Raw genomic sequence first — 14733 nt, forward strand, 5'->3', positions numbered from 1 at the left:
CCAGACCAAATAGGGTCTTTGGTTGCTCTTGTGGCGAAAGGCTGAATTTACTCTGGTTTCTCTTCATAACGAACAAGTCTTTCGCCTTTTACTAAAGACTTCCGTGGAGAGTAACACCAAAGAGTTGGATATATTTTTGGCAGGCTTAGCCGTTTGACTGAGCCCTGTACGGTTTGTGCAAAGAAACATAGTTGGTTGCATTACTCATTGGTCTTTGTGTTTTCGTTCTGACTTTGCTTTAAATTTCAGAGTAGCTTTTAACCGAGTTGGCTACTTCAGCTTAGTCTTACTTTTTTGATTGCGTTTGTGTCATTATCCACCCTTAAGACTAGGCTTGGGATAAAGACGGAAACAAAATACATGTCCTCTTGTCATTTTAGTTTATTTTGGTGACCACATGCCAGTGTTCTCTGTATCGTTCCAATTTAGTAGGCTATACTAAAATTGGAACGATACATGACCGCATGCCAGTCTTCTCTGTGGAAACACACAATGCAGATTCAGTTCGCAGTGGCTTTTTGCAAAGCCTGCTTTTCATTTTTATTTCAGTTAACGGACATCTCTTTACACACCTAGCTTTCATTATTCCATTAGTTTTTGTTCATGGTAAGAACCTTGCAAGGAAATAGAAAGCTACAAATCGACCACTCTGTGGGCGGAGTCCTAAGCACCAGCCATTGTAAAATAGTGTAACACCCCGACAAGGAGGGACGGGACCTGAGGGGCGGCCTGCTGGTGCCAACCCCTAGGGGTTATCGCTTCTCGGCCTTTTGGCTAAGATCAAGTGTAGTATCTGTTCTTATCAGTTTAATATCTGATACGTCCTCTATACGCGGACAATATATTAAACGGATTTTTGGAAGTAGGAGTTGAAAAAGGGGCTTGCTCCGTTCTCTCCATGCATTGACCCGGTATTGCAGTGCCGCTGGGAACAGTGCACCCTTCTTGCATTCTGTAGAAATGAAAACCATTGCGGTAGGGGCCTTGGCTTTAAAGTGGCTCTAGATCAGTCTTAAGTAAGCTGGGCCGTGCAGTGCAGTGGTTAAGCTGTCAGGTTTGTAAGCAGAGGACCACTGGTTAGGGAGAGATAAGTTTGGTTCCCGGGGGAGGGGGCTCGTCGCGGCCGGAGGAAGTTTTTTATCTAAAGTGGGCGTGGCTTAACCCGGGGGTGGGCGTGGCTTGGGAGCGGGGCGGGTCATGATTCTTCTGTGGAACAATTCGGGACAAGCTTGGGGGGCTAAATCTCTGGCGTGTAAATGCTACGAAGGCAACTTTAATAGTCTCAGCATGACATCACCACTCTGACGTTCCGTTAACTTCAACAAAAGATCAGGGGAGAGCGCGAACGCAGTCCCCCACTACCAGAAATTATGCAGTCGAGATTCCCACATTTGGGGAATTCGCAGGGGTCAGCACAACCGGAGGTGCAATGGCTGAGCCTCACCCTGGGTGAACCACCTTCGTGATCATGGTGTCTCCCCTGCCAGGTAAGTATGAGTTGGGCACGTCAGGGATGGGGGAGGCATTCACAGAGAAACCACTCTGGCTCAGGGTGTGCACAATGAATCGTCACAGAGTCCATGCAGATTAAGCTGCCGAGAAGGCGTGGCCTGTACTTTGCTATGCTAAATGAGCAGCACCATGAAGCCGGTGGCCCAGACCAAATAGGGTCTTTGGTTGCTCTTGTGGCGAAAGGCTGAATTTACTCTGGTTTCTCTTCATAACGAACAAGTCTTTCGCCTTTTACTAAAGACTTCCGTGGAGAGTAACACCAAAGAGTTGGATATATTTTTGGCAGGCTTAGCCGTTTGACTGAGCCCTGTACGGTTTGTGCAAAGAAACATAGTTGGTTGCATTACTCATTGGTCTTTGTGTTTTCGTTCTGACTTTGCTTTAAATTTCAGAGTAGCTTTTAACCGAGTTGGCTACTTCAGCTTAGTCTTACTTTTTTGATTGCGTTTGTGTCATTATCCACCCTTAAGACTAGGCTTGGGATAAAGACGGAAACAAAATACATGTCCTCTTGTCATTTTAGTTTATTTTGGTGACCACATGCCAGTGTTCTCTGTATCGTTCCAATTTAGTAGGCTATACTAAAATTGGAACGATACATGACCGCATGCCAGTCTTCTCTGTGGAAACACACAATGCAGATTCAGTTCGCAGTGGCTTTTTGCAAAGCCTGCTTTTCATTTTTATTTCAGTTAACGGACATCTCTTTACACACCTAGCTTTCATTATTCCATTAGTTTTTGTTCATGGTAAGAACCTTGCAAGGAAATAGAAAGCTACAAATCGACCACTCTGTGGGCGGAGTCCTAAGCACCAGCCATTGTAAAATAGTGTAACACCCCGACAAGGAGGGACGGGACCTGAGGGGCGGCCTGCTGGTGCCAACCCCTAGGGGTTATCGCTTCTCGGCCTTTTGGCTAAGATCAAGTGTAGTATCTGTTCTTATCAGTTTAATATCTGATACGTCCTCTATACGCGGACAATATATTAAACGGATTTTTGGAAGTAGGAGTTGAAAAAGGGGCTTGCTCCGTTCTCTCCATGCATTGACCCGGTATTGCAGTGCCGCTGGGAACAGTGCACCCTTCTTGCATTCTGTAGAAATGAAAACCATTGCGGTAGGGGCCTTGGCTTTAAAGTGGCTCTAGATCAGTCTTAAGTAAGCTGGGCCGTGCAGTGCAGTGGTTAAGCTGTCAGGTTTGTAAGCAGAGGACCACTGGTTAGGGAGAGATAAGTTTGGTTCCCGGGGGAGGGGGCTCGTCGCGGCCGGAGGAAGTTTTTTATCTAAAGTGGGCGTGGCTTAACCCGGGGGTGGGCGTGGCTTGGGAGCGGGGCGGGTCATGATTCTTCTGTGGAACAATTCGGGACAAGCTTGGGGGGCTAAATCTCTGGCGTGTAAATGCTACGAAGGCAACTTTAATAGTCTCAGCATGACATCACCACTCTGACGTTCCGTTAACTTCAACAAAAGATCAGGGGAGAGCGCGAACGCAGTCCCCCACTACCAGAAATTATGCAGTCGAGATTCCCACATTTGGGGAATTCGCAGGGGTCAGCACAACCGGAGGTGCAATGGCTGAGCCTCACCCTGGGTGAACCACCTTCGTGATCATGGTGTCTCCCCTGCCAGGTAAGTATGAGTTGGGCACGTCAGGGATGGGGGAGGCATTCACAGAGAAACCACTCTGGCTCAGGGTGTGCACAATGAATCGTCACAGAGTCCATGCAGATTAAGCTGCCGAGAAGGCGTGGCCTGTACTTTGCTATGCTAAATGAGCAGCACCATGAAGCCGGTGGCCCAGACCAAATAGGGTCTTTGGTTGCTCTTGTGGCGAAAGGCTGAATTTACTCTGGTTTCTCTTCATAACGAACAAGTCTTTCGCCTTTTACTAAAGACTTCCGTGGAGAGTAACACCAAAGAGTTGGATATATTTTTGGCAGGCTTAGCCGTTTGACTGAGCCCTGTACGGTTTGTGCAAAGAAACATAGTTGGTTGCATTACTCATTGGTCTTTGTGTTTTCGTTCTGACTTTGCTTTAAATTTCAGAGTAGCTTTTAACCGAGTTGGCTACTTCAGCTTAGTCTTACTTTTTTGATTGCGTTTGTGTCATTATCCACCCTTAAGACTAGGCTTGGGATAAAGACGGAAACAAAATACATGTCCTCTTGTCATTTTAGTTTATTTTGGTGACCACATGCCAGTGTTCTCTGTATCGTTCCAATTTAGTAGGCTATACTAAAATTGGAACGATACATGACCGCATGCCAGTCTTCTCTGTGGAAACACACAATGCAGATTCAGTTCGCAGTGGCTTTTTGCAAAGCCTGCTTTTCATTTTTATTTCAGTTAACGGACATCTCTTTACACACCTAGCTTTCATTATTCCATTAGTTTTTGTTCATGGTAAGAACCTTGCAAGGAAATAGAAAGCTACAAATCGACCACTCTGTGGGCGGAGTCCTAAGCACCAGCCATTGTAAAATAGTGTAACACCCCGACAAGGAGGGACGGGACCTGAGGGGCGGCCTGCTGGTGCCAACCCCTAGGGGTTATCGCTTCTCGGCCTTTTGGCTAAGATCAAGTGTAGTATCTGTTCTTATCAGTTTAATATCTGATACGTCCTCTATACGCGGACAATATATTAAACGGATTTTTGGAAGTAGGAGTTGAAAAAGGGGCTTGCTCCGTTCTCTCCATGCATTGACCCGGTATTGCAGTGCCGCTGGGAACAGTGCACCCTTCTTGCATTCTGTAGAAATGAAAACCATTGCGGTAGGGGCCTTGGCTTTAAAGTGGCTCTAGATCAGTCTTAAGTAAGCTGGGCCGTGCAGTGCAGTGGTTAAGCTGTCAGGTTTGTAAGCAGAGGACCACTGGTTAGGGAGAGATAAGTTTGGTTCCCGGGGGAGGGGGCTCGTCGCGGCCGGAGGAAGTTTTTTATCTAAAGTGGGCGTGGCTTAACCCGGGGGTGGGCGTGGCTTGGGAGCGGGGCGGGTCATGATTCTTCTGTGGAACAATTCGGGACAAGCTTGGGGGGCTAAATCTCTGGCGTGTAAATGCTACGAAGGCAACTTTAATAGTCTCAGCATGACATCACCACTCTGACGTTCCGTTAACTTCAACAAAAGATCAGGGGAGAGCGCGAACGCAGTCCCCCACTACCAGAAATTATGCAGTCGAGATTCCCACATTTGGGGAATTCGCAGGGGTCAGCACAACCGGAGGTGCAATGGCTGAGCCTCACCCTGGGTGAACCACCTTCGTGATCATGGTGTCTCCCCTGCCAGGTAAGTATGAGTTGGGCACGTCAGGGATGGGGGAGGCATTCACAGAGAAACCACTCTGGCTCAGGGTGTGCACAATGAATCGTCACAGAGTCCATGCAGATTAAGCTGCCGAGAAGGCGTGGCCTGTACTTTGCTATGCTAAATGAGCAGCACCATGAAGCCGGTGGCCCAGACCAAATAGGGTCTTTGGTTGCTCTTGTGGCGAAAGGCTGAATTTACTCTGGTTTCTCTTCATAACGAACAAGTCTTTCGCCTTTTACTAAAGACTTCCGTGGAGAGTAACACCAAAGAGTTGGATATATTTTTGGCAGGCTTAGCCGTTTGACTGAGCCCTGTACGGTTTGTGCAAAGAAACATAGTTGGTTGCATTACTCATTGGTCTTTGTGTTTTCGTTCTGACTTTGCTTTAAATTTCAGAGTAGCTTTTAACCGAGTTGGCTACTTCAGCTTAGTCTTACTTTTTTGATTGCGTTTGTGTCATTATCCACCCTTAAGACTAGGCTTGGGATAAAGACGGAAACAAAATACATGTCCTCTTGTCATTTTAGTTTATTTTGGTGACCACATGCCAGTGTTCTCTGTATCGTTCCAATTTAGTAGGCTATACTAAAATTGGAACGATACATGACCGCATGCCAGTCTTCTCTGTGGAAACACACAATGCAGATTCAGTTCGCAGTGGCTTTTTGCAAAGCCTGCTTTTCATTTTTATTTCAGTTAACGGACATCTCTTTACACACCTAGCTTTCATTATTCCATTAGTTTTTGTTCATGGTAAGAACCTTGCAAGGAAATAGAAAGCTACAAATCGACCACTCTGTGGGCGGAGTCCTAAGCACCAGCCATTGTAAAATAGTGTAACACCCCGACAAGGAGGGACGGGACCTGAGGGGCGGCCTGCTGGTGCCAACCCCTAGGGGTTATCGCTTCTCGGCCTTTTGGCTAAGATCAAGTGTAGTATCTGTTCTTATCAGTTTAATATCTGATACGTCCTCTATACGCGGACAATATATTAAACGGATTTTTGGAAGTAGGAGTTGAAAAAGGGGCTTGCTCCGTTCTCTCCATGCATTGACCCGGTATTGCAGTGCCGCTGGGAACAGTGCACCCTTCTTGCATTCTGTAGAAATGAAAACCATTGCGGTAGGGGCCTTGGCTTTAAAGTGGCTCTAGATCAGTCTTAAGTAAGCTGGGCCGTGCAGTGCAGTGGTTAAGCTGTCAGGTTTGTAAGCAGAGGACCACTGGTTAGGGAGAGATAAGTTTGGTTCCCGGGGGAGGGGGCTCGTCGCGGCCGGAGGAAGTTTTTTATCTAAAGTGGGCGTGGCTTAACCCGGGGGTGGGCGTGGCTTGGGAGCGGGGCGGGTCATGATTCTTCTGTGGAACAATTCGGGACAAGCTTGGGGGGCTAAATCTCTGGCGTGTAAATGCTACGAAGGCAACTTTAATAGTCTCAGCATGACATCACCACTCTGACGTTCCGTTAACTTCAACAAAAGATCAGGGGAGAGCGCGAACGCAGTCCCCCACTACCAGAAATTATGCAGTCGAGATTCCCACATTTGGGGAATTCGCAGGGGTCAGCACAACCGGAGGTGCAATGGCTGAGCCTCACCCTGGGTGAACCACCTTCGTGATCATGGTGTCTCCCCTGCCAGGTAAGTATGAGTTGGGCACGTCAGGGATGGGGGAGGCATTCACAGAGAAACCACTCTGGCTCAGGGTGTGCACAATGAATCGTCACAGAGTCCATGCAGATTAAGCTGCCGAGAAGGCGTGGCCTGTACTTTGCTATGCTAAATGAGCAGCACCATGAAGCCGGTGGCCCAGACCAAATAGGGTCTTTGGTTGCTCTTGTGGCGAAAGGCTGAATTTACTCTGGTTTCTCTTCATAACGAACAAGTCTTTCGCCTTTTACTAAAGACTTCCGTGGAGAGTAACACCAAAGAGTTGGATATATTTTTGGCAGGCTTAGCCGTTTGACTGAGCCCTGTACGGTTTGTGCAAAGAAACATAGTTGGTTGCATTACTCATTGGTCTTTGTGTTTTCGTTCTGACTTTGCTTTAAATTTCAGAGTAGCTTTTAACCGAGTTGGCTACTTCAGCTTAGTCTTACTTTTTTGATTGCGTTTGTGTCATTATCCACCCTTAAGACTAGGCTTGGGATAAAGACGGAAACAAAATACATGTCCTCTTGTCATTTTAGTTTATTTTGGTGACCACATGCCAGTGTTCTCTGTATCGTTCCAATTTAGTAGGCTATACTAAAATTGGAACGATACATGACCGCATGCCAGTCTTCTCTGTGGAAACACACAATGCAGATTCAGTTCGCAGTGGCTTTTTGCAAAGCCTGCTTTTCATTTTTATTTCAGTTAACGGACATCTCTTTACACACCTAGCTTTCATTATTCCATTAGTTTTTGTTCATGGTAAGAACCTTGCAAGGAAATAGAAAGCTACAAATCGACCACTCTGTGGGCGGAGTCCTAAGCACCAGCCATTGTAAAATAGTGTAACACCCCGACAAGGAGAAAGTGGACTGCGCAAAGAAACATAGTCCCCTGGTAACGCCTAGGGGTCATCGCTTCCAAGGAAACCAAGGAAAAAAATAGTTTTGATAGTAGAAGCTACGGTTACAAACATATAGACAAAGACATGAAGAGGGCAGTTGTAGCGCCACCATCAGTTTGGTTGGTGTATTTTTTTTCTTTTATAGTACAAGCCCCCTCTGTGAACCTCCCTACTAAATTTGGCAGCTCTAGCTGTTATGGTTTCTGAGATAAAGCTAATTTAATGCAAGATTACAGAGACAGTTTCTTTCCCACTGGACTTGAATGTCTCACAAACACTCTTCTACCCAACATGCAATGCTGCAGCGCTGTCTATACTGGATTTAGCTGGCTAAATCCAAGCTGATTCCTCCTCCCAGTACATTTCTGCATGTGCTTTTTCACAGAGATAAGCTGGGGCTCCTGCTCAGAACATAATGCAACTTAGAGTGACACCATGAGTAAATACCACCTGTAATCCAGAGTAGTGCCTGCTGTCTGAAGTCTATTATAGCGTGCGTGCGTCAAGTCAAGTATCAAGTATCAATACAAGAAGTAAGGCTGGACAGAATTACAATCAATCAGCACTTCCTCCCACCCTTCAAAATAAAATAACAATTTATTTATGCCCAGACTGTTTCGGGTTCCTTAAGTGAAAATCGGAAAGATCAATCCCAGAAAGAAAAGAAAGTGTGATACAATCTTTCATTTAATTAGCTGTATCTCAGAAACCATACGCCCTAACGCTACCAAACTTGGTAGCGTGTTGCACAGAGGGGCCTTTTACTATCCACAAAACAATTCCACCAATTGACCTGAGGGTGGCGCTATAACAGCCCTCTTTAGGTTTTGGTCCATAACTTTGGAAACGTAGGGTCCACATTCAAAATCCTGGATTCCCTGGATTCCTTGGGTCGTTCCGCATCTAATGATAGAGGCCACGGCCATTTCCGTCTGAATAGATTTCCCGCCATTTAGAATTTTGTCCAAAACATTCCTTTTGCGATTACTTTACTTTATTGTTTAGTTGGACATACAGTACACGTGCATGTACAGTGCACATTAATAAAAGAGTTTACACGTATAGAATCATCCATACATGTCAACAGTAAATGTGCCGGGATTATTAGCGAAAGCTAGTTTTCACCCGCAGTCCTCGGGACATAAAGAATTAAAAACTACAAGGTAACTCCAGGAATAAAATACGGGAATAAAAAGCAATACGAGAATAAAAGCAATATAATAAAATAAAAATGCACAAGGGATAACAATACATACACAGGTTAAAAACAATACACACAAACAAGATAAAAACAATACAGTTAAAGTGCACGGGAGACAAGATCAGTACAATAAAGTGCTGATACAGTACAATAAAGTGCAAAATCAGGGAAATTATGAGAGGGCTATTGGTTATTGGTTATGGGTGCAGTGTTGGTTAATTTTGAGCCATTCCTTAAGCTTAGCTTTGAAGGTGGGGAATGTGGGGTATTCCCTTACTGCGGCCGGGAGACCTCACCGCCCACGATGGACAAAACGTTTTTCCCAAATGGCCCAACTCACAGTCTCCTCTTTGACATGCCCTGGTCGTCATGCCCTCCACGGACCTCCGCTTAAAAAACTCTCCCAGAGGGGGTGGGGCAAGTCCATGGAGACACTTAAAAACAAAGCAGGCCTGTCTGAAGGTTTTAAAATTGTCAAAATCAAAGAAATTATGCTTCCTTAAAATGCTACAGATATGAGCAGAGATGGGTTTTTGGTCGAAGATCTTTAGGGCTTTCTTAAAAAGAGATTCAATCGGCTTAAGAGCTGTTTTACAAGCCAAAGACCAGCACGTTAGGCAGTAGTCGATGTGGGAAAAGATCATAGAGTGTAAGAACATCAAGGCAACAAGTCAGGAGATTTCTGATTTGTCTGAAGTTCGCCAGATTGTATTTAACTGAGTTGGTCACTTTCTTAATGTGTTTCTGAAAGGTGAGGGTTGAGTCCAGGATGACTCCGACATATTTGAACTCTTTAACTAGTGCGAGTTCCTCACCGTTCAGGAACACACCTGAGTGAGTGACAGTTTTGTTATTTATTTTTGCGAACATCATACAAACCGTTTTTTTTTTGTATTTAGGAGGAGACGGGAATCTTTAAGCCATTACTGGACGTGGACCATCGCGGTTACACCCTGCCTTTTCGAAACGCCCCCACTCCGAAGATCGACCTCCATTCTACGTAGTCGAGGGGTTTCCCATCTTTTTTTTAAAGGCACCGCTATTCCGAATGGGGACATCCCCTCCATTTCGAAACCACCCCACTCCGAAATTTATTTTCCTGCATCAAACACTGCAGCCAGCATTCCGGCCGCAATCGCACAATTCGGAAATGAGCTGCAGCCAATTACAACTGGGAATACCAGGTGCTGTAAGCTTTTTAACTTTCTAAGCAGCAGAGGGCGCTCTGCTGCCTCTCCAGGGGAGACAGAGCCTTGAACACCATTGCTGGCCAGTGGCAGTGCAGTAACCTTTACAGAGACCCCGCTATGACATGTTAAAATGGCTGCTGTGGAAAAGGTCTTTTGAGTCAGTCATGTAGACATCCCAGTCTCAAACATGATGCCTCCTCATGCTTGTTTTTTATTTTAGTTTTGTAAGTCTACAATACCGTTTCAGTTTTTTTCCTAACGGTTAGTTTTTATATCTGTTAACTAAAATACCCCACCCCACACACACACACACACATAGGTTTGCCAACAGTCCCGTATTAGCCGGGACATCCCGTATTTGGGTCAAAAGAGACGTGTCCCGTACGGGACGCCACTTGTCCCGTTTTTAAGGGAAGAGGCATATATATTGCGACCTGTCTGTCTGCTTGCCTGTGTGTTTGTGTGCTGTATGAGATAACGCGAAGGGCGCTAGGACCCTGGGGGTGCCGGCGTGCCGCAGCCGCTCAGTTGATGACAGGGGGCAGGCACAGCTGCACAGAGCGGGTGTGTGTGTGTGTGTGTGTGTGTGTGTGTGTGTGTGTGTGTGTGTGAGAGACTCTCAGGTGGGCGTGTGGTGTGCCACAATCACTCATGTGGAAAAATGAGCGCACGACGTGGGCATGAAAGCGATAGAGACGGCGATGCAGGCCCCGGCCCTCCAAAAAAGAAAATACTTTGTTCATATAGTAAAGTTTGGGAAGAGAAGTACACGTGGGTTAAGCTGACTGACTCCCCCCATGAAGGACACTTACAGACGTTTGTAGAAAAAAAAGAAAAACCGTACAGATGTTTGTTTACTTATGTATATTTATGGGCATTATTACCCCATTTATAGCCTACTTTGTACCTGGCTAAATAAAATTTAGCAGTTCAGCAGTTATGCCATCTTCTTTGGTGTGTGATTATTTTCAAAGTCACATTTGAAAGACCAGATTCAAATCACACATTTGCAAACCTTTCAATATTATGTGAAATGTTTCTCTATCAAGGGAAATGGCAATAACAGCTAGTAATGAAAACAGAAAATAAACACTGTAAAGGGAATAACATAACACATTTTTTAGAGTTGAATGTATTTTTTTTTTTATCATAGCCCCGGGGGGAGGGGGTCCGACCGTCCCGTATTGCTGGGATGGAATGTTGGCAACCCTACACACACACCTAGTTTTCACCTTAGTTCACTAGAATACCCCTGCTCTGAACGTGTATAAAAGGGCTTCCTGCTGCTGCAAAAATTGCTTATGGCCATACCACGTCGAACACGCCGATCTCGTCAGATCTCGGAAGCTAAGCAGTGTCCGGCCTGGTTATTACTTGGATGGGAGACTGCCTGGGAATACCAGGTGCTGTAAGCTTTTTAACTTTCTAAGCAGCAGAGGGTGCTCTGCTGCCTCTCCAGGGGAGACAGAGCCTTGAACACCATTGCTGGCCAGTGGCAGTGCAGTAACCTTTACAGAGACCCCGCTATGACATGTTAAAATGGCTGCTGTGGAAAAGGTCTTTTGAGTCAGTCATGTAGACATCCCAGTCTCAAACATGATGCCTCCTCATGCTTGTTTTTTATTTTAGTTTTGTAAGTCTACAATACCGTTTCATTTTTTTTTCCTAACGGTTAGTTTTTAGATCTGTTAACTAAAATACCCCACCCCACACACACACAGACACACCTAGTTTTCACCTTAGTTCACTAGAATACCCCTGCTCTGAACGTGTATAAAAGGGCTTCCTGCTGCTGCAAAAATTCCTTACGGCCATACCACGTTGAACACGCCCGATCTCGTCCGATCTCGGAAGCTAAGCAGCGTCAGGCCTGGTTAGTACTTGGATGGGAGACCGCCTGGGAATACAAGGTGCTGTCAGCTTTTTAACTTTCTAAGCAGCAGAGGGCGCTCTGCTGCCTCTCCAGGGGAGACAGAGCCTTGAACACCATTGCTGGCCAGTGGCAGTGCAGTAACCTTTACAGAGACCCCGCTATGACATGTTAAAATGGCTGCCGTGGAAAAGGTCTTTTGAGTCAGTCATGTAGACATCCCAGTCTCAAACATGATGCCTCCTCATGCTTGTTTTTTATTTTAGTTTTGTAAGTCTACAATACCGTTTCAGTTTTTTTCCTAACGGTTAGTTTTTATATGTTAACTAAAATACCCCACCCCACACACACACACACACACACACACACACACACACCTAGTTTTCACCTTAGTTCACTAGAATACCCCTGCTCTGAACGTGTATAAAAGGGCTTCCTGCTGGTGCAAAAATTGCTTACGGCCATACCACGTTGAACACGTCCAATCTCGTCCGATGTCGGGAGCTAAGCAGCGTCGGGCCTGATTAGTACTTGGATGGGAGACCGCCTGGGAATACCAGGTGCTGTAAGCTTTTTAACTTTCTAAGCAGCAGAGGGCGCTCTGCTGCCTCTCCAGGGGAGACAGAGCCTTGAACACCATTGCTGGCCAGTGTCAGTGCAGTAACATTTACAGAGACCCTGCTATGACATGTTAACACATTGAGTGCCACAGCGCTTCAGTAAAATTGTCTGCAGCCTGTGCCAGATTCACTTCCATTCAGTTGAAAACAGCTATATAATTTTTTCTATTATGGCTATATTGACGGGGCTGGACTTTAATGAAACATTGAACACTCCTGCTTCTTCCAAAGAAGAAATTTTGTTTCTAGACAGTTCCATTATGAAATGACACCCTCTGAAAAAAGTGCACTTTCAAGGGTTTTCTGTCGTTTTTTTTTTACTTTCCAAGATATAGTCACTTTTATGAATACCTTTTGCACTCTAATTTCGAGCACATTCACTGACTCTGGCTGGTGTTTTCTGATGTGGTGGCGGCGTGGTGTGGTTTCTGTGCAGCCTGCGTGCCCCCCCCCCCCCCCCCTCTCCACCTCTGAGCTGCGGGCTCCTCCCACACGCACAGAGTTTGTTTTCTCGACTCCGTTTTTACCCCGGACGGATCCCAGCGCGCATCAAGGAAATGATGCGCGCTGGCAAACGCGACTGAACGAAAAGGCTTGGCCGTTCGGCTTCGGATGCTGGCTTTCTGGCAGGAAATCGTGTGGAGATAGATAGAAGCATAAGAGCTCAGTTGTGAGCGCGGATGCAGCCAAGCCCACTCTCCGCTGCAGACAGAGCAATCTGTACGGCTCTGGCTGAAGCATGCATCGGTTTCCTCTTTGATCACGTCTTTCCCTGCTGTCTCATGCACAAAGTAAAGGATCTGAGGTGGGTGGCGCAGCTTCCGTGACGATGTTTAAGGTGGTGCCGTGTGATCCCTTGAAGGGATTCATGCTCACTGGCTAGGTACGACCTTAAACAGCAGAATTATGGAATAATATGAATTATGATTTTAGGACGTCCACAGACGTCCTTGGCACTCCTCGTTACTTTTTTTTAGGACGTGCACAGACGTCCTTGGCACTCAATGTGTTAAAATGGCTGCTGTGGAAAAGGTCTTTTGAGTCAGTCATGTAGACATCCCAGTCTCAAACATGATGCCTCCTCATGCTTGTTTTTTATTTTAGTTTTGTAAGTCTACAATACCGTTTCAGTTTTTTTCCTAACAGTTAGTTTTTATATGTTAACTAAAATACCCCACCCCACACACACACACCTAGTTTTCACCTTAGTTCACTAGAATACCCCTGCTCTGAACGTGTATAAAAGGGCTTCCTGCTGCTGCAAAGATTGCTTACGGCCATACCACGTCGAACACGCCCGATCTCGTCCGATCTCGGAAGCTAAGCAGCGTTGGGCCTGGTTAGTACTTGGATGGGAGATCGCATGGGAATACCAGGTGCTGTAAGCTTTTTAACTTTCTAAGCAGCAGAGGGCGCTCTGCTGCCTCTCCAGGGGAGACAGAGCCTTGAACACCATTGCTGGCCAGTGGCAGTGCAGTAACCTTTACAGAGACCCCGCTATGACATGTTAAAATGGCTGCTGTGGAAAAGGTATTTTGAGTCAGTCATGTAGACATCCCAGTCACAAACATGATGCCTCCTCATGCTTGTTTTTTATTTGAGTTTTGTAAGTCTACAATACCGTTTCAGTTTTTTTCCTAACGGTTAGTTTTTATATCTGTTAACTAAAATACCCCACCCCACACACACACACACACCTAGTTTTCACCTTAGTTCACTAGAATACCCCTGCACTGAACGTCTATAAAAGGGCTTCCTGCTGCTGCAAAAATAGCTTACAGCCATACGTAGAACACGCCAGATCTCGTCCGATCTCGGAAGCTAAGCGGCATCGGGCCTGGTTAGTACTTACTTGGATGGGAGACCGCCTGGGAATACCAGGTGCTGTAAGCTTTTTAACTTTCTAAGCAGCAGAGGGCGCTCTGCTGCCTCTCCAGGGGAGACAGAGCCTTGAACACCATTGCTGGCCAGTGGCAGTGCAGTAACCTTTACAGAGACCCCGCTATGACATGTTAAAATGGCTGCTGTGGAAAAGGTCTTTTGAGTCAGTCATGTAGACATCCCAGTCTCAAACATGATGCCTCCTCATGCTTGTTTTTTATTTTAGTTTTGTAAGTCTACAATACCGTTTCAGTTTTTTTCCTAACGGTTAGTTTTTATATGTTAACTAAAATACCCCACCCCACACACACACACACACACACACACACACACACACCTAGTTTTCACCTTAGTTCACTAGAATACCCCTGCTCTGAACGTGTATAAAAGGGCTTCCTGCTGGTGCAAAAATTGCTTACGGCCATACCACGTTGAACACGTCCAATCTCGTCCGATGTCGGGAGCTAAGCAGCGTCGGGCCTGATTAGTACTTGGATGGGAGACCGCCTGGGAATACCAGGTGCTGTAAGCTTTTTAACTTTCTAAGCAGCAGAGGGCGCTCTGCTGCCTCTCCAGGGGAGACAGAGCCTTGAACACCATTGC

This window comes from Poromitra crassiceps (genome assembly GCF_964638095.1).
Source record: "Poromitra crassiceps genome assembly, chromosome: 26".
Lineage (NCBI taxonomy): Eukaryota > Metazoa > Chordata > Actinopteri > Beryciformes > Melamphaidae > Poromitra > Poromitra crassiceps.